Source organism: Pongo pygmaeus, chromosome 12, assembly GCF_028885625.2.
Source record: "Pongo pygmaeus isolate AG05252 chromosome 12, NHGRI_mPonPyg2-v2.0_pri, whole genome shotgun sequence".
Taxonomy (NCBI): Eukaryota; Metazoa; Chordata; class Mammalia; order Primates; family Hominidae; genus Pongo; species Pongo pygmaeus.
Window position 1 is genome coordinate 75,272,073 of NC_072385.2, and position 21,520 is coordinate 75,293,592.

General features: G+C 36.7%; 1 long non-coding RNA gene across 1 annotated transcript; it reads right to left on the bottom strand.

The window, feature by feature from the left end:
- Positions 1-401: 401 nt before the first annotated feature.
- Positions 402-20,941, bottom strand: LOC129029950 (uncharacterized). The gene is made up of 3 exons (XR_008500526.1): positions 20,635-20,941; positions 2,882-3,236; positions 402-552 (listed from the first exon to the last, which is right to left on the bottom strand). It is a non-coding gene; the product is annotated as an uncharacterized LOC129029950 (long non-coding RNA).
- Positions 20,942-21,520: the final 579 nt, after the last annotated feature.

The window sequence follows — 21,520 nt, forward strand, 5'->3', positions numbered from 1 at the left end:
CACAGTTTTAATCTATTTTTGTAAAATCTTCTATTCAAAGTAATGATATTCCCAATATAAACTGAATAACTCTTCAGGGCATTAGATTATATTTCTTACTTAAAATGGTAAAAATCAGCCTGTAAAAAGGGACATAGTTTTTGTATGTTTTATTTTATAACATCTTGCTCATTGCTTGGTATGGAATAGGTATGCAACAAATACTTAAGCCAATTATGTAGATAAACTGAATTTTCAAGTTTTGTTTTTAAACAATAATCATAATTTGAATTAAATATACCAACTTTCTGTCTACAATTACATTATGAAATATACAATGCTAATGTCATTAGAGGTTGTAATAGAATATTTCTTCACAGTGTTTATACGTCAATTGAACATAACATATAAGCTACCGCTATAGGCAGAAGGATCTTAAATGCAAACTCAGATTGCCCCTGAATCTTTGATGTAGAATCCTTGCTTCAGGGTCTTCTTGCAACCATAACGTCCCTTGTCAACCAGACAGCTCTGATTGTTAGTCCTTGAGAGAGTTTCCATTTTTTTCATGACCTAAAAAGAAAGAAAGAAAAAAAAACACTGAGATGAGTTATTGGATGTGAAAATTTAAAGTGATGCCAGCAAGAAATAGAAAGTATTTAATATATCTTTCCTTAATATTATTGTTAATAAATGTATGACTCTATATTTTTCCAACATTCCTTGTTTTATAATGTTCAGTTTACACATCTCTTATTAGTATTACTGTAATGGAATTCCTTTCATATACTAAGATTTAAGGTTTTAGATTCCCTGATAATTTTCCTAACTAAAATCATGGGCACTGGGCTAATACATCTCACTGGTACATGTGAAATCTAACTTGAAAATTCTGTCTAATTCTATAATGCATTAATACTGATTACCTATCAGATTCCCCCTTCATTCAGAAATAAGAGTTTGTTACCACACGTTCTCATTTATAATTGGGAGATAAACAAAGGGTACACGTGGACATAACGATGGAAATAATAAACACTGGGCACTCCAAAATGGGGGATGGTGAGGGGAGGATGAGCGTTAAAAGTTACCCTCAATATTCACTATGTGGGTGATGGGTACACTAGAAGCCCAAATCTCACAATTACACTCTATATCCATTGAACAAACTTGCACATATACCCTCTGAATCCAAAAGAAAAATAAATATGAAATTGTGTTTGTGAGTGGGGAGGTGTTATATATCTACATAATCCTTACATACCCCTTAGCTATATAATCCATAATTTTAGGGAAAGTTGACCCTACTCCCAGTTCTGGGAGAGACCTATAGACTTGCTTGAAAACTTTTTCTCCCATGAATTGAAGAAGCATGGAATCCCACTGAAGCTGGAAGCATCATCTCACCACAGTGGGAAGCAGTCATGGGGTAGAGCCCTTCCTGGAACCCACAAGAACTGACTAGAGAGGTAGAAAAGCACTCGAGGCAAGCTGAAGTCTCTGGATCAAGTGGCCCTGAAGTTTGCCCTACCTCTTTATTTTCCTTGCTTGAAGAATCAATCCTCCTTCTCAGTTGGACATTCCTGAGTTGAGTTTTCTGTTACTTGCAGCTTTACAGGTGCTAACTGATTCTCTAACTTTTCATTATGTAAATATATTTTCTTTCTTATTTTGTTATTGCCACAAGGGACATAAATCATTTATGGCAAATCCTATGTTTTGTGTGTTTTTGTGGCAACATAGCTGTGCCCCAAATTCCACTGTTTGAATATTTAAACTCCAAATTCATTTTCTCAGTCGAGTTTTCATTAGTTTTAATATCATAGTCAATATGGAATTACATTTTCAGAAACACCTGTTTTAGACCTGACTGCCTCCCAAGCGACTCTGAGCCTGGGGATGTTAAGGTTTCATAAAAGATACAGCCCTGATAGAGAAATCCTCTAATAAGAGCAGAAGGTTTAATCCACACCATGCACACTCTGTGCACAATAAATCCTTTTACTCAAGCAAAGAGTATAAGCAAAGCAACATTATTTGAACATTATCCTTAAAAAATTGATATATATATATAATTTCATTAAGGTACATTTAAAAATATACATGCATGTCATTAAACCAAGTGGCATGACAAAGAGCCATCTTTAAATCATTCCATTAATCATATCATAAAAACAATATTTGTATTGACAGGAATCAAGGAAACACTTTTCCAAAGAAACTGAGTGGCTATTACATTTTTTATTTTTAAGTTCCTCAATTGACTAATAATTTAGTTTTTTATATTTTTGCTGATAACTTTGCAAGCAACTTTAAGAAGACAGATGAATGTTACAAATGAAATTAACATATGTCTGGCAGCACCGTAATGCACTTAGTATACTTACCATTTGTTTTGATTATTTGGTTAGCATATTCTTATTTACCCTTGCTATAAGAAACAGGATGTGGTTAATCACACGACTTTTAGCAACAATAAGAAAACACAACAAAAACCTGCTACCTATTTTTTCTGTATCTGTTACCGTTACCTCTAGAACTCTCTTTTTGGTGATGAGGGCTCAATGCTCTTAAAATAGAACAAAGATGAATCACAATGAATAGAATAAATTTACTCCTAGCATTTGTGGTAAAGAAATAAATATAAGACTGATGGGAAAATTTTAGCAAACTGTGATATATCTATAAACTATTCTGTATTTGTACATATAAAATATCAAGTATTCTGAATAATTTTAAATAGTTTGAAATCAGTCATTCTTTTTCTTGAGATTCATATTCTGGAATGATTACATTAGTTATCAAAGTAGCTAGATAAATAATCCTGAGCAAAAAAAAAGTCATGATTCAACATTCTGGGTGTATGTTGCCTATGACTGAGGCATGGTGATTCTCCACTTACCAGATCAAGAAATTCCCAGGAGCACAAGGAAGAGAGATATGGTTCAGCAAGAGCAGAAGAGAAAAAACAGGGGACCCATTCAGGCAGAGTTGGCTTAGAGATTGTGCCCAGTAAGTTAAACCCTGTGCACTGGATCCCTTCATACTCCAGAAAGCACTGCAACCAACAAGTCTAATCACATAGACAGAGGGCAGTTACCAGAATGCAGAAAGCAACCTTCTCTAGAGTCAAGCAAAAGAAGCTGGTCATCTGAGAGGTGTCCATCCTTTATCTTGGGGATGAAGCTTCTGGATACAATCAAGGCAAGATGACACCATCTCCATCAATAGATGAGGATTCAGGGCAGGCTTTCAAGCTAATAATAACACAGGAACTGAAGTTAGGTAATACAAAGAAAAACAGATGAGCTTAATGTCTCAGGAAATCGACCTAAAAAGTGTAACACTTTCTACCAGGAAATTAACACTACTACTTATAGCATAATGCTGAATGATTTCTCCAAAAACTACAAATTGAAGAATATTTTAGATAATAACTTGATGAAACTGTATTAATAAAAGCTATGATATAGGCTTAAGGAAGCAGAAGATGTGAATTGTGTAGTTCTTGTAGTTATCTGCATCCACATATTATAGACTGAACATGGTATACTGAATAGAGCACAAGTCATAGATTGTGCTTTCCAGACTTAGCTTTTGCCAGTAATTGCTTTGCTTTGTGAAAGCTAGAGCCAATATGAGCCACAATTCCCCCATTTATAAAATGAAAATTCAGTCAGGATGATCTCTAAGATCTCTCAAAAATTCCATGCTTTATACATTGCTGGTAGATTTCCTGAAACAATAGGCATCATCTCTATTTTTAGTTTTCTCACCTCTCTTGTAGTCATGTCAATATTCATTATTGTATATAAGCTGATTTTCCTAAATCACTTGTCTTTTAAAGATTAGCAGCTCTCTCACTCTTTCCACAGCATCCTAAAGGAAGTTGATCATGTCAAACAGTGTTGAGTCACTACGGTGATTCTAAACAAGGAGAAACGAAGCATCCAGCAGCGATGTTGGATAAGAAATAGTCTCCAAAAGGATAAAAGTAAGGCTGGCAAAATCATTGTTTTGTACCTGCCTCCAGTACATTTGCGAGGAGGTGTTAATGAAAAATGAGAGTGATGTTCCCATCACACATTTCTGGATTACTGTGCAGCAACATCAATTGGAAATCTAATGAAACAGAGACCACCTACAGAGCGGGGATAGTGTGTTCCTCTGTCTTCCCGCATCCAATTTACCAACTGACTCTATGGAACAAGCTGCTGGTTTGTTTGTGGCCTTCATACTGATTGGTCATACATTTAACACTGATAATTGGCAGTGCCAATTTCCACTATCTTTCACAAGTAAAAGAATGTTGTAATGCGTTACAATTGTGTGGTAATTGTAACAGGTAACAGGTAACAGGCACATTTTCTTCTACCCAGGTGATCTTAAAATTCCAGCACTGATACCATCTCATGATGGTGGACTGTTTGAATTAGACTAAGTCCTAGATAAATTGGTCATTCCCCCTATTTAATTGTTTCCATTGACTAACAGAATATGCTATGTATTCATCAAATAGAACTTCTCCCAATCAGGGAAATAGCAATAAGAAACTTAGTAGGTGAGTTCCCACAAAACATATCAAGGACTACATAAAGAGCTGATGTTCCAAATGGAAGTGTTCTGTTCTTTGTTTTTGCACCTGTTCAAACTGGCATCTGGTATTAGGCTTGTGACTAGTCAAACATTACTACTTTCTGTCAAGCTGGCTGGGAGAAACAAAAGAAAGAGAATACAGTGTAAAATATTAGTTCATCCTTGTGTGTTATTTTGTGACCGCATTTTCCTTGTCAGCCTCCCTCCCTGTGCTTATCATCAAATGCAGTTTATTCTTTTTTTTCTCTCTCTCAAATTTGACTTCCAGAAGCCATCTGGCATTCATTCTAATTCCCACATTACAGCTCTCCATAAGTCAGTCTGCTGACTGCCGGTCAGGTTATAGGATTAAGTTTAAGATTTTCCTAATTCATTGTGAGGTTCTTCATGGATTTGATCTATTACATCTTCCTGAACTTGTCCAGTTGTAGATTTCTGCATGTGATTTATGTCTAACAGGTGTTAGTTTGCTACAGCTTTCTAAATATTGGCTTCCCAATGCAAGGGAGGCTTGGGAAGACACTAGAACCCAAATTGTATTCCTACACAACTGGAGAATGGCCTCCCTGCTGAAATTCAGTGTTGCAGAACTATTTATTAAGCTAAAAAGATTGATGTTTCAATATATGGAGAAGTAAAGAGACTCAAATTCCATCATCAACTCACCAGTTGCACCTATGTATCTGTGGCTCTCAGGATACAGTATATTATTTAACAGGTGGAACAACTAGGTGAGTTGAAAAATACAAATTTACCCCTTGCTATGAATTACTGTGAATTTGAGTCTCGTTTTCTAATGACTTACTTTAAGCTGAATGCCTTTGTATAATTTTTGTTTTCCTGGTATAAAGTTAAAATGCCTAATGGAAACCTACTCATTGTTAGGGAGAGAAAAAGCAAGATTTCTTTTAAAGACTGTATCTAGTAAAGCATTTTAAAATTCATTATTATACTTTTGAAAGATGTATATAGCATTGAAGAAAACAGAATAAGGAAAAAAGTTTAATAATGAATGTCCACATAAGTCTGACACCATTACAAATGTTTATTTCTTATGCTAAGTACATTTTAATAAAATGTCTAGATTGAGATATGGTGATTTCCATAGTTTTCATGTTGGGCCATTTGTCTTATCTTTGTGTGAATGACATAACACTTATGTTTATTAAACCCATAAAATCTTTAGCCTCATATTGGTCTTTTGTGTGATATATATAGTGCTCTTTAGTTTTAAGCCACTCTATGCTTCATAGTTATTCCTCACTTTAGCTACAGCAAGAAAATTGTTACATTCATATTATAGATGAATAATCCAAGATACAGGGAGATTAAGGCACTTGCTTGTGGTCACACTGAGAGTTAATCAAAATTAAAATGCACAGCTCTGAGTTCCCAGGCCACTGCTTAGCCCCTGGAGCAAAGCCACTTTGCACTATAAATTGTTCCGATAATTTAAAAAATTTATAATGTGCTCATCAATTTGCATATCTGAGTATGAATTACAAACATTAAAATTGGCTACAACTCCTCATCAACCAATTACTAACAAGAAGCACCTAAAAGGTCAAAATCATGAAATACCAAAGTAAACAGATATGTGTGCACTTTTGCTAAATACCGTCATATAATCCAACATGTATTCATTATATTTTTGACACTAGGAAATAGTTTAAACCTTGGTTTATTCATTGTAGTTGACCTTGAATTATTAGAAGAAACTAAAGTGGTATTTTAAAAAATTACTTTCATATGATTCAGACATGATATGATCTTTAGATAGCAAATATTAAGGGAGTTACATATAGATGTCAGTATTAAGATACAGTGTAATTTGTCAATTGGAAATTGGCACTATTAAAAGAAAAAAGTCAGTAATATATATTTAAAAAGCTATTCCGTATTATAACATGTATTAAGCACTGACTACATTCTGTTTGGGGAATTTCTTGATTTCTAACAGCATTTCTTCTATGATAAGAAGTTTTCTACAATTTTCTACCTTCAGCTGTTGTTGTTCTCATTCTTTGTCCCAACATGGTTCCGTTGTTTGGTTTCTCACAGTCAGCCTTAATGGGGCAATTAACCATATAGCATTGATAAAAATACTAACTCGAGAAAATTGTCAAAAGAACATAGAACTTTAAGGATCATTTTTAAAAGGCTAGCGATCTCACTGAAAACTGTAATTAAAGTATGCGTGATTTTGCTTGTGTGTTTGTTACATAATTCTTCTGGTCTACAGTTAAAGAAAATGTGGGCCCCTACAGTAGACTGCAATGGGAAAGCACTTTTATTCTCTAGTCAGTGATAATAAAGCATAACTCCTTGGGGAGGGACTTTTTCCCTATGGTATTCGCACTACCTTTCTTTTAAATGCTGCTAGGTGTGAAATTAGTGTTGTCCCTGAAAGTGCATAAGATTAATTGTTAGTAATTGAACACAGTTTGGAGGCTAATTATATAAAAATTGATATTAAAAGAATACTACCAGATTGATTGAGTTTTACAGTTTGCATTTAGTTTTCAAATTACATGAGTTGAAAGGCAGTGGTAAGAAACAATAAAAGTCCATTCAGAGCTGCTAAAGCAAATTAAGGTTTACTAGTCTTTGAAAGACAAGTGAGTTAAATGCTGTAATATAGGGAAATCAGTAAAAATGGTTCTAAAATTAACTACAGAATTAAAATATCAATACCCCTAAGATTGTACGGGTTGACCACATTTTGTGTAGGTGACCTGACTTTCCCTGTGCACCTGACTAGATAAGGTAGAGCGAACCAGGAAACTAGGACCATTCTTTGAAAATATAAGTTACGATGATTTGAAAGAAAGAGGGAAGGAAGGAAGAAAGGAAGGAAGGAAGGAGAGAAAGAAGGAAAGAAAGAAAGAGAGGAAGAAAGAAAGGGAATCAGCTTGATATAGTGTGTGTTTGTCTCCTCCAAATATGTTGAAATGTAATCCCCAATATTGAAGCTGGGGCCTTGTGAGAGGTGTCCGGGTCATGGGGAAAGATCCCTCATGAATAACTTGGTGCCATCCTCACAGTAATGAGTGAGTTCTCCCTCTATGTGCTCACGTGAGATCTTGTTGTTTAAAAGACTCTGAGACTTCCCCATTATCTCTCTTGCTCCTGCTCATGCCATGCGTAATGCCCACTCCCCCTTCACCTTCCACCATGATTGTAAGTTTCCTGAGGCCTTGCCAGGAATAGATGCAAGCACCATGCTTTTTGTACAGCCTGTAAAACCATGAGCAAAAATAAACTTCTTTTCCTAATAAATTACCCAGCCTCGGGTATTTCTTTAGAGCAATGCAAGTAGAATAACACACAGACTTACTACAAATGGACACACGTAACTCTATACTAATTAAAACAGTATAATTCTGGTATAAAAGTAGACAGAGAGGTCAATGGAATGGAAAGATATCCCTAAAATAGAATCTATGATGGGTAGTAAATTAATATATGAAAGGCGTTTTCCAACTCAATCAGGAAAAAAGAGTTTACCAATAATTAGTTTTTAGATAATTGGTTGGCAATTCAGGAATAGGATCAATTTTGACTTTTACTTTATACCATATACCAACCACTGTTTTTAAATTTACTTCTGAAAAACTAACAATACTTCAAATATAGGACCATGGTTGAAAGAATCAGATGGGCTGATTGAATTTGCATTCTCACACAAATTCACTTAGACCATTTCACTTTCCTTTTTTTTTTTTTTTTTTTTTTGAGACAGGGTCTCACTCTGTCACCCAGGCTGGAGTGGAGTGCGGTAGTGTGATTATGGCTCACTGCAGCCTTGACCTCCAGGGCTCAAGTGACCTCCCACTTCAGCCTCTGAGTAGCTGATACTAAAGGCATGTGCCACCGTGCTCCTCTGATTTTTAATTTTTTTAAAAAGCGGGGTCTTATGATGTTGCCCAGACTGGTTTTGAGCTCTTGGGCTGAAGCAATCCTCCTGCCTCAGACTCCCAGAGTGCTGGGATTACAGGCCACTGCACCTGGCCAACTTTCCAATTTTTATAAATTAAACTTCCATCTAAGATTCTGTTTGAAAAAATTTTTTCTACTAAAAAGAAAACAAAAAGGTTTGAAAATTTGCCATATACCAAAATACATTTAGACAGATGAAATATTTATTATTAAAAATAAAACACTGAAAATCCAAAAGAACACATAATTTACCAGAAGCAAATATCTGAAATAAGTAGAATTTTCCAAATATACATTCAATAGAAGAAAAATATGTCTAGTAAAGACTGAGAGATGACTACATGAAATTTAAAACTTTCTTTACATCAAAATAAACCAAAGTAAAAAGATGACAAAAATATTTGTATCACATATGAACTTAAATGTGTTAATTCCTTAGTTTTAAAAAGCCAGTGAATTAAAACTACAAACATCTTAATTTGAGGGGAAAATAAAAGCACATTATGTGGGCAACAATGTCCCAGAAGGAAAATCCAGGTAAATATCATCATAATAAAGAGATAGTGGATGAGAAATTTCAACCAATTTTTGCGAAATAGAAAGTGAGTGAAAGAGTGGTTACTGATGAAAGAGCAAAGGGGGAGCCTGAACCTAGAAAGTACAGAACCGGCTGACTGATCTGCCCTACTGAGCCCCAGAGAGAAGCTGGCCTCCAAAACCCCATGAATGACACATGGGACTCTAAAGACAGGGGTTCATAGACAGGGTGTACACAGAATTCAGTCACTGTTGTCTCTCTCCACCCCCATCTCACCCTTTCCTTCATACACATACACATGCAAGCAGAATCCTCAGAAGTCAAGCTTTTATTTCCCAAGTTAAAAAGAAAACAAAATCAGTGTTTCCTTTTCCAAAGAAAATGAACCACTTCTCTGGGAAGAATTCAGGAGTGTGATAAGGCTGTTCCAGAGCAAAGCCTTCTTTTGTTGCTTTAGGGCCTCCCAGCATGATGGCTGGCTTTCACCCTACTCACTCTCCACCCTACTTACCCTACTCACCCTTAAGCAAAGCATGCCAGTGGATAAACTGCTCACGTACACAGCACACAGTCACTTATTTTTATTGTCAAATTCTGAAACATCGATGGATAAGAAGGAATCACTTGGAATTGAGTGAAGCATGTATTATGAAAGAGAATGATCAACAAGTACAAGCAGAAAGAAATGACCATCAAAGAAGTATAGGGTTCAAGCTGAAGAAAATAAAGAAAAAAAAACAATCTCAATAATACCTCACAAATATTTCAGAAAATACTGTAAGCATAAGGTATAAACAGAATGCTATTTAAAAAGGAGGGTAATTCAGAGAACAAGAAGAACTCATGAAAATTAAAATATGATGGCAAAACAAAGAACTATCACTAATAAAAAATATATGGGAAAATGAACAGTATCATGAGTATGCAAATTATCCAAATTAACACAAAAATACTCTGCTCTGTTTCACTATTAAGCATTAACAAAAGCAAAAGAAAATGTTAATAAAAATACTCAGTGTTGGGGAAAATGCAGTCACACTCTGCTTGTGGTATTACAGATTTGTACAACTCTGGAAATAATTTAGCTATATGTATATAAAAAGAGAAAGACATAAAAGCAAACTTTTGGCCTAGTGTAGAACAGTTCTCCAAGTAGCCTTATACCAACCAAGTTCTTCCCCCTTTCTTTCTTGTAGTTCTCAAGAATAACTGTAGAATGATCTGGAAATGCAACATCCTAAGATAGGAAAGGATTCACCAGAATAGCCCAAGCTCTATTGCGGTTCAATCCTGGAGAGAGGATGTCCTTCAGTGCTTTAGCCCAGTGTGTCACATGTTCCTGAGGTACAAAACCCAGAGCTAGATGTTTTCTGGAGTCCCTCAGCTGTGGCACAAGTGGGACACCTGCAGCTGAGACTCCACGCTCCCCAGGCAGCTTTCCTGAGCCTTGAGGGAATGACTGGTAATGAACCCAAGGCTTCTGTTGTCCCTTGCCACCTATCGATAACTAATAAACCCACTTGATGTAACTTATGTGTGGAGGTGTTCTGTCTCACTGGACTCAGACTACTTGGTAACTGGTGCACAGTTAATCTACTTCACACCTAGACATTTTTTGTTCCCAAGTGAAAGATGTAAGGAAATGGAAACAAAACCTAGAAAGAGGTAGGTATGCAAATATATTATCATAATAGTATTGAAGAATAAAATACTGCTTTTGCAACAGCTGTTCTTGAATGAGCCCTCAATAATCATTGCACGCTTCTGAAATACAAACAAAGGAGCATTGAGGATATTTAAAATATTGGCCTGGGTGCGATGGCTCACGCCTGTAATCCCAGCACTTTGGGAGGCCTAGGCAGGTGGATCACTTGAAGTCAGGAGTTTGAGACCAGCCTGGCCAACATGGCGAAACACCATCTCTACTAAAAATATAAAAATTAGCCAGGCGTGGTGCCAGGCATCTGTAATCCCAGCTTTTTGGGAGGCTGAGGCAAGAGAATCACTTGAACCTGGGAGACGGAGGTTGCAGTGAGCTGAGATCGTGCCACTGCACTCCGGCCTGGGCAACAGAATGAGACTCTGTCTCAAACAAAATAAATAAAAATATAAAATAAAAATCACCCAACACTAGGCTTGCAGATCTTGCCTTTGGAAGTAAATCACTTTGGCTTTTCCTATTCTCAAAATCACTGGTTAATAAAAGTTGTTTCCTAGATGAAAAAATGTCTGGGATTTTGAAAGATTAATAAGAACTATACAGAGTAAGAAAAGTTGGAATAGCATTTCAGGCTGTAGAAAAAGCACGAACAAATGTGCAGATCATAAAACAGCACAGAGAACATGGAAAACTATAAGCAGCTTAGAGTTCCCAATGTTTAAACCATGAAGCTCGGAGTGGCTGGAGATGAGACCAGGGAAATTGGTAAGGAAGTGCAGATCAAGGAGGGTCTCATGATATGCCAGTTAAGAAGTTCTGATTTTAGGTAATGAATGAAGAGCCAGGAAAGGTTAAGCAGAGGCATAACAAAATTAGATTGTGTTTTGGATATAGCATCATTGCTATAGATGTGGCAGGAATAAATAAGAAATATGGGGGTGGAGGTGGGAGTTGAGTTCAGTTTAGGACATGTTACATATATTGTGATTATAAGACATCTAAAGAAGTATGATTGATAGGCAGTTGCATCTATAAATATAAAGGAGAGGGAATAGATTAGGATTGAAGATACATTTATTGAGGCCATTAGCATTATAAGTAAGAATTGAAGTCATGAACATGATGAGATTGCCACACATTTACACAAAGAATTTATAAAAGAAAAAAATGAACAACTGTGAGTAAAAACTGGAACTTTGTGGGGCAGCAGTATGAAAGAGACAGGCAAGAAGAAATAATCCCAAAGAAATGAAAAAGGAATGAACAGAGGTGGGAGAGAATGAAATAACAGTAAAATGTCAACCAAAGGGTAGAGAGTTTCAAGAAAATGTCAATAGTGTTAAATGGCATAGGGGGATTCATTTAGATATGGAACAAACATGACCATTGGACTTGATTATCTGGACATCATTGGTAATGTTTTCCAACACTAGTCCCTGCAGAACCTAATTGCAGGAAGTTTGAGTATTAGAAAGTCATAGAGGAGGCAAGAATTATGTCCTCTTTAAAAGCGACTTTTGATAAAGCAATACAGGAGAGTGGGAGAAGTAAGTAGGAGAGAGCATAGGATGTGGAATTGGTGGGCGGGGGGTGTACTTTAAGACTTGGAGACAGTTGAACATATTTATAGGACAATAAAAACATATAAGAGAAAATAAAGCATGGAAATAACAAAAGAGTACAATTTTGGAGTAGACAGTAAGTACTAAGATCTAAAGAATAAGAAATGTAGGTTTTAAACTGGGGAAGTAGACTTTAACCTTTGACAGGGTTCAGGACACACTATCCCCAAATTTGGCACCCTGGCACTTGAGAAAAGAGTAGAAGCAGGAAGGTCTTTCTGACCTTCTCCTGTGGCTCTCCCCTGAAGCAGACTATAAAATAATTCTCTGACCATCCTTTAAAGTAGGTCATAAGACGCTCATTCCAGAGGGGTCCTCCCTATACCCAGAGGAAAGAATGAAGACACAGAGATACAAAGAAGAATTTGTACAAACAGGCCTTGCTAAGTTCCCCCTGGTTTATTACCATTAGATCATACTTCCTTTTGTCCAATCATAATTCTATACTGTTGTCCACTCTTAATCAAATCTGAACATAAAATAGATAGTGTATTAGGCCATTTTCATGCTCTTAATAAAGACATACCCAAGACTGGATAGTTTATAAAAGACAGAGGTTTAATTGACTCACAGTTCAGCATGGCTGGGGTGGCCTAAGAAAACGTACAATTATGGCAGAAGGGGAAACAAACACGTCTTTCTTCACATGGTGGCACGAAGGAGAAGTGTTGAGGAAAAGGGGGAAAAGCCCCTTAAAAAACCATCAGATCTAGTGAGAACTCACTCACTATAATGAGAACAGCAGCATGGGGGTAACTACTCCCATCATTCAATTACGTCCCATTGGGTCCCTCCCACTACACATGGGGATTATGTGAACTACAATTCAAGATGAGATTTGGGTGGGGATACAGCCAAACTATATCACATTGTTTTTTCTGTTTCTTTAGGTCTTTATTTCCAAAAGCTTGTGAGTTGCATAAAATTTATATTAAATACATTTGTGAGCTTTTTGCTTCTCAGTCTGTCTTTTATTATAGATGCCTGAACCATGACTCTTGTGATGGGTGAGAAAAATATGTTACTTTCCCCCCCTACACCCCTGAGACTTCAGAAAAGCAACTAAGAATGAGTGGCAGGTATAGATCAACTAGTGGTCATGAGGGCAGGGGATTGCCAATGAATTGGTTGGGATCTCAAACCTCATAGCTTTATTTTTTCTGCAAAATAGAAGGCAAGTTCATTTGGGTAAGAAAATTAAAGAAAATGGTAAGATGTTGAAGAGTCATGGAATCCAAATGGGAAATGGAGCTGGTAGGGTGCAATTTAAGAATTGTGAGATGGCATTGAGGTCCCAAGCCTCAATGGAACCTCTAAAATCTGAGAGCATTTTAAAAAAATACTACAATTGGTCCTCTGTATCTGTGGGTTCCACATCTGCGGATTCAACCGTGATTAGAAATATTTGGGAAAATAATAATAATGGTACAACAAAAAAAACCCCACAAATTTCCAAAAAGTGTAACAACTATTTACAGAACATTCACATTGTATTAGGTATTTTAAATAATTTAGAGATGATTTAAAGTATATGGGATGGTGTGTACTGGTCATCTGCAAATGCTATGCCATTGTATATAAAGAACTTGAGCTTCTGAGGATTTTTATGTAGGGGTTCCTGGAACCAATCCCCCAAGGATACCAAGGGTGAACTATAGTGTGCATATGCCATATATTATGCTAACCTCTTTGTATGGTCTGGGGAAGCACTGTCATAATCAAACAAACATTTTACTATTTCTGCAAATAAATTTATGGGTCAAGTTTTACCCCCAAGTAAATTTGCACCAAACAAAAAGGCTTCTGGTTTTTAGAGTTTTTTAGATTTTATAATTGCAGGTAAGAGACTATCATTCTGCAAAGAGCAAGATATCCACAAGTTGATAGGGGAGCATCTAGAAGCCAAAAGAGAAGGAATTAGGAAAAGGTTCCCAGCTATGGTGAATTTTGAGCTAAGTTTTGAAGGATAGTGAGTAATTAGCCAGGTGAATGAGGAGATAATAGTGTTCAAAACAAGAAATCTACCTTTCATCTTCTGGAATTATTCATGTATTTCATGCGTTAATCTTAATTTAGGTCTTCCCTTGGTTTCCTTAGAAATCATTTTATTTATTTATTTATTTATTTATTTAGAGACAAAGTCTCGCTCTATCTCTCAGGCTGGAGTGCAGTGGCAAGACCACGGCTCACTGCAGCCTCCATCTCCCAGGCTCAAGTGATCCTCCCACTTCAGCCTCCAGAGTAGCTGGAACTAAAGATGCACATGGAGTCAGGGTCCCACTGTGTTTGTTGCCCAGGCTGGTTTCAAGCTCCTGGGCTCAATCAGTCCTCCTACCTCAACCTCCCAAATTGTTGTGATTACAGTGTGAGCCACTGAGCCACTGTGCTCTGACTAGAAAGCATTTAACAAGAGCTTCTACAATGGATCAATTTACACCTGATGTTCTGATATTAAAATCGAGTAAAGCCAATGACTTCTGGACTCCTGATATAAGCTATTTGAATATTAAAAGGAGTCCTCTATTTAGCAGTAAAATTCCGAGTGAGAAATGGCAACAATAAACACATCTAGATCACATACAGGTATGGATTAATTAAAGTATTATTAACTCAAATTGTCGAATACCTCATTACTAGAATTTAACTGAATCAAAGGATGCTTATATTACAAGAAAACATTTTACCCTGGAAGAAATAACTTTTTAAGGGGAAAAATGCTTATCTATCATTTTGTACACTAGCATTAGCATTTGCTAGTTCAAATCTAATAAAGCCCTCTCCATGAATGCACCATTAATAAAATCTTCAGAATGGCTTCTCTCAACATTTTCTTTTTGATTTTTCATGATTTAATTAGAAACATCTTTTAAAAGGCTGGTTTTACTATGGTAGTATCACATCTGCGTTTTCAGCAGTATGCTGTTTAATCACAATGGGTTATAAAGTGAAACTCCCAGTACTTATTGTATTATCTAGTAGAACCCACACATTTTGTATTTTTAGTGCCCCTGAGTCATCATCTTATATTTGTTCATCAACATTTTAACTGCCCCTCTTAAAAAAATGTAATTTGATAGTTGATTTTCTAAACCTGTCATCCTTTTATTTTTTTCAAAGTAATGACATTTCACATGCCTTTGATATGTTTCATCCTGCACCTGAACCCTTTTCTCTAATAAGTCAAAATTTATTTCTCTTTTTCTACCTTATATTAACTTTTGCAATTTTTGTTTACAGATTTCAAACTAAATTCTTCTAAGATTTTATGATCCTCAGTAAAAATGACTTAGCTATTTTATGCCACCCATCACTGGATAGTTTTAGAATATATGTAAATGCTATCATGGTAATGTTGAAATTTATAGTGTAAGATTAGTCTAGGAAAAAATGAAATATATATTATACATACATATAAATTTAAATATGTTATACACATATAAAGTAGGTGTTGGGTTTTTTGGCAGCAAATTTTTTTTCTTTCAAGTTATTAACAAAGGACAGATTCCTTTTTCTAATAGAGACAAATTCTCCTATTAAAAATACTGTCTTAAACTGACAAATAATAATTCTATATATTCTTAGGGTGCATAGTGATGTTTCGATACATATAATGTACAGTGATCAGATCAGGGTAGCTGGCATATCCATCATCTCAAACATTTATCATTTCTTTGTGTTAGAAGTTGGATTTTTTTAATACTCAAAGAATGGTGAAAAGTTTTTGTGGGTTTAAGTGCTAGCTTGAGAGTTTTTTGTTCACTGTTCCTTGTCTGGAACAGAATCAAACAGGCGTAAATTGGATCAAAAACCTGTTGAAGAACTAGGGCTGTTTTCCCTATCCTACCCTCCGTTCCTTCCTTCCATCATTCCTTCTTTTCTTCCTTCCATCATTCCTTCTTTTCTTCCTTCCTTTCCTTCCTTCCTTCCTTCCTTTTCCCTTCCTTCCTTATTTCCTTCTTTTCTTCCTTTCTTCATCCTTGCCTCCCTGTTTTCTGTCTCTCTTCTCTTAAATTGCAAAGAAAAAGGGAGAGCCAATTATTCAGATAAACACGTATTGTTAATTATTGTAAGCCCCCTTGAAAGCAGGAGCTGATTCTTAGCATCCTCCACCACTCCTAGCACAGTACCTTTATCACTGTCTACATTACATGGATTAATAGCTTAGAGCATGGGTTCAAGAGTCCAGCTGCCTTGGTTTCAGCTCTAGTCCTGTCTTACTAGATGTGTGATTGTGGGCAAGTAACTGGACCTTCCTTTATTCTGAAAAATCTAATAATAATAGCATTCTACTTATACAGTTGTATTAATTAAATACGACATTTAAAGTACTTAGAACTCCTGACACATAATAAGAATTTAATAATTGTTAGTTACTGATATTGTTTTTCTGTTTCATTTTGCTAGCAAGATACATACATTCTTTTTCCTTTTTTGTGTGTCTTTTTAATTTACTCGACCAGCACTTCTTTATTTATTCATTGATTTATTCTTTTATTCAACACATATTATTTGAGCACTTGCCGTGTTTCAGAAACAGTACTAGATTCTGGAGACTTAAAAGTAAACAAGAAACACATGGCCCTCTATTAATATGAGAGCTAAGAAGGGCTACCCAACTAAACAATAAAATACAATGCAGTGTTCCTAAGTGTTGTAACTAGAGTGGTGGGGGGTGCTACAGAGTTGGAGGGTACACACCCAACCCAGGTTGAGAAATGTACCTGGTGGGAACCCCCACCAGATGACAGTAATATCATCTTGTTGGAGAATACTCTGCCTTGCCACTCTCTGTTTGACTCTCTAACTCTGAAAACATGTCCCTCCCTCATCTTAGCAGGCCTCTGAGGATTCACAAATTGGGTTATTTGACCCCCCAAAAAGGATGGGGCCTCAAGAATCTATATACTTACAAAGCACTTCAGTTGATTTTGAAGCAAGAGTCTGAACACTGAGCAATAACTGTTAGGCGAAATGGACAAGAGTAGCAAGATAAGAAATATTGGAATAAAATCTCAGTGCTGCTTCAGTGTATCCAAATTATAAACAAATTGGTACAACATCCCAATATTGCATTAAAGAAAAGGTATGATGCATTTCAGAGAGATATTAATCCTAGACAGGACAATTAATGTCATCACCTTATATTCAGTGGTACATCTAAACCATGCTGGAAAGACCCAACTATTCTATTTTAAAAGACTTCCAGAGAAAGGGATTTTATGGCATTTCTTGTTGACACTTTCTAATAATTTTAATGTTAATTCTTATCACAATCTTGGACAAGATTAGGAACTTTGTCTCTTTTGCTCTTGTATTTCATTTTCTGCAGATTTTTCACCCTTGCAACCCCCTCTAATTCTCTCTCAACTTCTTAGTTCCTCTCTGTTATTCTACCCTATTCTCAAACTCTTTGTCTAGAAAATATATGGAGCTCATACTCATTAAAATCACACAACTAGCCAGGTGTGGTGGCTCATGCCTGTAATTCCAGCAGTTTGGGAGGCTGAGTTGGGCAGATCATTTGAGGTCAGAAGTTCAAGACCAGCCTGGCAAACATGACAAAACCCTGCCACTACTAGTAATACAAAAATTAGGCACGGTGGCATGCACTTGTAACCCCAGCTACTTGGGAGGCTGAGGCAGGAGAATCGCTTGAACCCATGAGGTGGAGGTTGCAGTGAGCTGAGATTGCACCACTGCACTCCAGCCTGGGTGACAGAGTAAGAGTCCGTCTCGAAATAAATAAGTAAATAAAGTAAAATAAAATAAAATAAAATCATGCCACAATTATAAGCTTCAAAGCATCATGTCTCTCAAGGAACATTTGTACTTTAAGGTGAGAAAGGCTTTTAAAAAAATACAAATATATTTTAGAATTTTAGACAGAAGACAACTAATGAGGTAGAGCTGAGTTTTCTAGCTGTCCCTTAACAACCATCCTGGTTGGCTACGATCGGCAATTAATGCTTTATTTGTGGGTATTTAATTACTAGGATAATTCCTTTTATACTCCCTACTACTTCTAGTTTGAGTATATAGCTCATGTGCTGAGAACCACATACTTTGTTTCTGACTTATGGGGAAGCAAAATGAAATTGTCCACAATAGTTTTAAAAGCCAATTTTAACTTTTATCTATGGCAGAATAATAATAATGATAATTGTCACCACCACTTAAATAGTGCCTTTCATCCTTAGACCTCAAGACGCTTCAACATTGTTCCTTTACATTATTTGAGTGAATATGTTTTGGAAGAGGGGACAAACTGAACAACACATAATACATGGTTAGCTATGCTAATTTTGTCCCCTCCCCTCCCCTCCCCTCTCCTTTGCTTCCCTTTCCTTTCAGAATGAGTCTTGCTCTGTCACCCAGGCTGGAGTGCAGTGACACGATCTCGGCTCACTGCAATCTCCACCTCCTGGGTTCAAGTGATTCTCCTGCTTCATACTCCCTAGTAGCTGGGATTACAGGCACCCACCACCACACCCAGCCTTGTTTTCTTTAACAAATGCAAAATAAATAGCCCTACTAAAAAGCCAGATAATATCTTGAAGATAAACTCTTTCGAAAGTAGGTTATTCTAAACAGAGGTGTTCAATGTAAGTTTGAAAATTTTTATTCACGTATACACAAATCCTGAACATGATTAACTAATACTGAATTTTTGGCTTCCATTTTATCAGATAAAGACACAAGCAACTTGCTTCTACACAGAAAAATGGCTTTAATGAATAGTAAAACTACAGCTTTTTAAGGCTTTACTGCCTTCTAAATTTTATGAGTAAATTTTGTGGAAAACTGTAAATAGAGCATAATTATTTTGAAAATAGGAGCCTTTGTTATTAGTCATCTAACTGTCATGGTATACGAAGCCCCCTGCTGAATAAACAAAAGACTGAAAAAAGTTACCTGTAGAGAGTTTTTGCTATTGAAAGAATAAAAACTAAAGCAATGGGGCGAACTTTTTCTTGTTCATAGATGCAAATACTGAATGCTAAACCTGGCTGAGAAAAAAATCACTTTAGCCTGATAACCAGATTACTTAGAACAAAAATAGAGAAAATTAAGAACTGAAAGGCAGAAAATTAAGGTGGAATGCAATTTAAAGAGTAAGTAGATGATGTAGGCTTTCATTTTCTTCTCCCCCTGTGTCCAGCTAATTAAAATTACAATCAAAATGAAAGAGTCTAAACTTGTAAATATCTTTAGCTAATGATTTTGTCTTTTTAATCATCTTCACATTCAAAGTCTTCTTTTATTCATTTAGGGCTTTACAATAAAATGAAATTGTTTTTCCCCTGTAAAAAATCCTTCTTTTAATTTGCCTTATCTGCTTCACTTTATATTATATACTCTCTAGTTCTTATTTCTCTTTCTCTACGTTACATTTTTTCAACTTTTACTTTGAACATACTTTACAGAAGGCAAAATCTATATTAGTGTAGAGTTTGTATTTTATTTTAAAATTTAAGTTCTGATCCAAATACAATGCTTCTAGGCTCTGTCACACACAAAAATACTCATTATAATGTATACCTTACAAAATTAAACTTTCAAAAATTAAGTAGATTCAATTTTCTTACTATAAATATTTCTTTATTGCATTAAACACTAGGAAAAGTCTTATATTCCAAAGCAAAATCACAGCTAAAGAGCCTGCTGATCCATGGAAATTTTGCTTTATATCTATGTTTACAAATGTATATGCTTTAAGTTGTCCTGGAATTACTGTGTTTGGGGATCCAAAAAATTAAAGGCACCTAAGAACCATGAAGTTCACCATGGTGGGACCCTTCAAGTAACCAGGTCCAGTACACATTAATTGGTCACTGCCATCCACATCCTTTATTAGATGACTTGTGTCCAAACCTGGAGGTCAGATCTGGGCTTTGCATAGCATCCTGTGTCTCTCTTGATCAGTTTCTGCCCTAGCTGCTTAGTGGGGGCTACTTTATTTTCCTCCGTGTTAGTGCTAAAATATCATTTAAACCCTGGCTGCTCAAAGTGTGGTTCTTGGGGCAGAAACAGTCACATCCCCTGGGAGCTTTTTGAAAACATAGAATCCCAGGCATCTCATCAGATGTATTGAATCAGAATCATGTGCACATTAAAAGTTGAATCCCCAGTTAATGTGCATGTTGAAAGTTGAGAGTACCGTTTGATGAAGTCACCTCTAAGCACTCTAGATATATTTCTGCTGCTTTTTTTTTTTTGTGCCTTTATACTTCTCCAGCCTCCACCCGTGAATAGACAGCATATAATGTCTAAGGTGGAAATGAGAGGATTGGCTTTCATACCTTATCAGCAAAGTATTTGGCCTATTGTTACCAGGTGGTCCTTGCTCCCAGAGCTCCCAAGATGGTGGTGGGCCGCTTCCAAAATGGCAGCAGGCTGCTTCCAAGATGGTGGCAAGCCTCGTGTTCTCTGACCTGGGGTTCTTGGCCTCAGGGATTCCAAGGAAGGGAATCTTGGGCCATGCAATGAGTGTTAATAGCTCTATTAGAAGCCGTGGGTCACGGAAGAGAACCGTGGAACCCAGTGACTAGTGTTCAGCTTGATTAGGACGAACCCGGGCACTTAGCCGTGCAGGAACAGTGGCAAGCCTTTAGCCCGATTGGGAGTGGTAATGGGCGCCTCGCTGGATCAGGAGCACAGCAGACACCTTGCCGGATCTGGACGGATGGAAGTCAGCAGCAGGTCTGTGACAGCAGCAAACAGCAGTGGTGGATGGCCAGCGAAAGCTCAGCTCCATCCGTGACAAACATGGACCAAAAGAGAGTGCAGCTGCAAGATTTAATAGAGTGAAGACAGAGCTCCCATACAAAGGGAGGGGACCCAAAGAGCATAGCTGTTGCTGGCTCAGATGCCTGGGTTTATATGCCGATCATTGTCCCTCCTGCTGTGCTCTCAGGCAATAGATGATTGGCTATTTCTTTACCTCCTGTTTTTGCCTAATTAGCATTTTAGTGAGCTCTCTTTACTATCTGATTGGTTGGGTGTGAGCTAAGTTGCAAGCCCCATATTTAAAGGTGGAAGCAGTCACCTTCCCAGCTAGGCTTAGGGATTCTTAGTCGGCCTAGGAAATCCAGCTAGTCCTGTCTCTCACTATGATGTCATTTCCCATGACTCAGGTCCCTTCTTGATAAGCTGGCTAGAATGCCTTAACCATTCAGCCTGACTTAG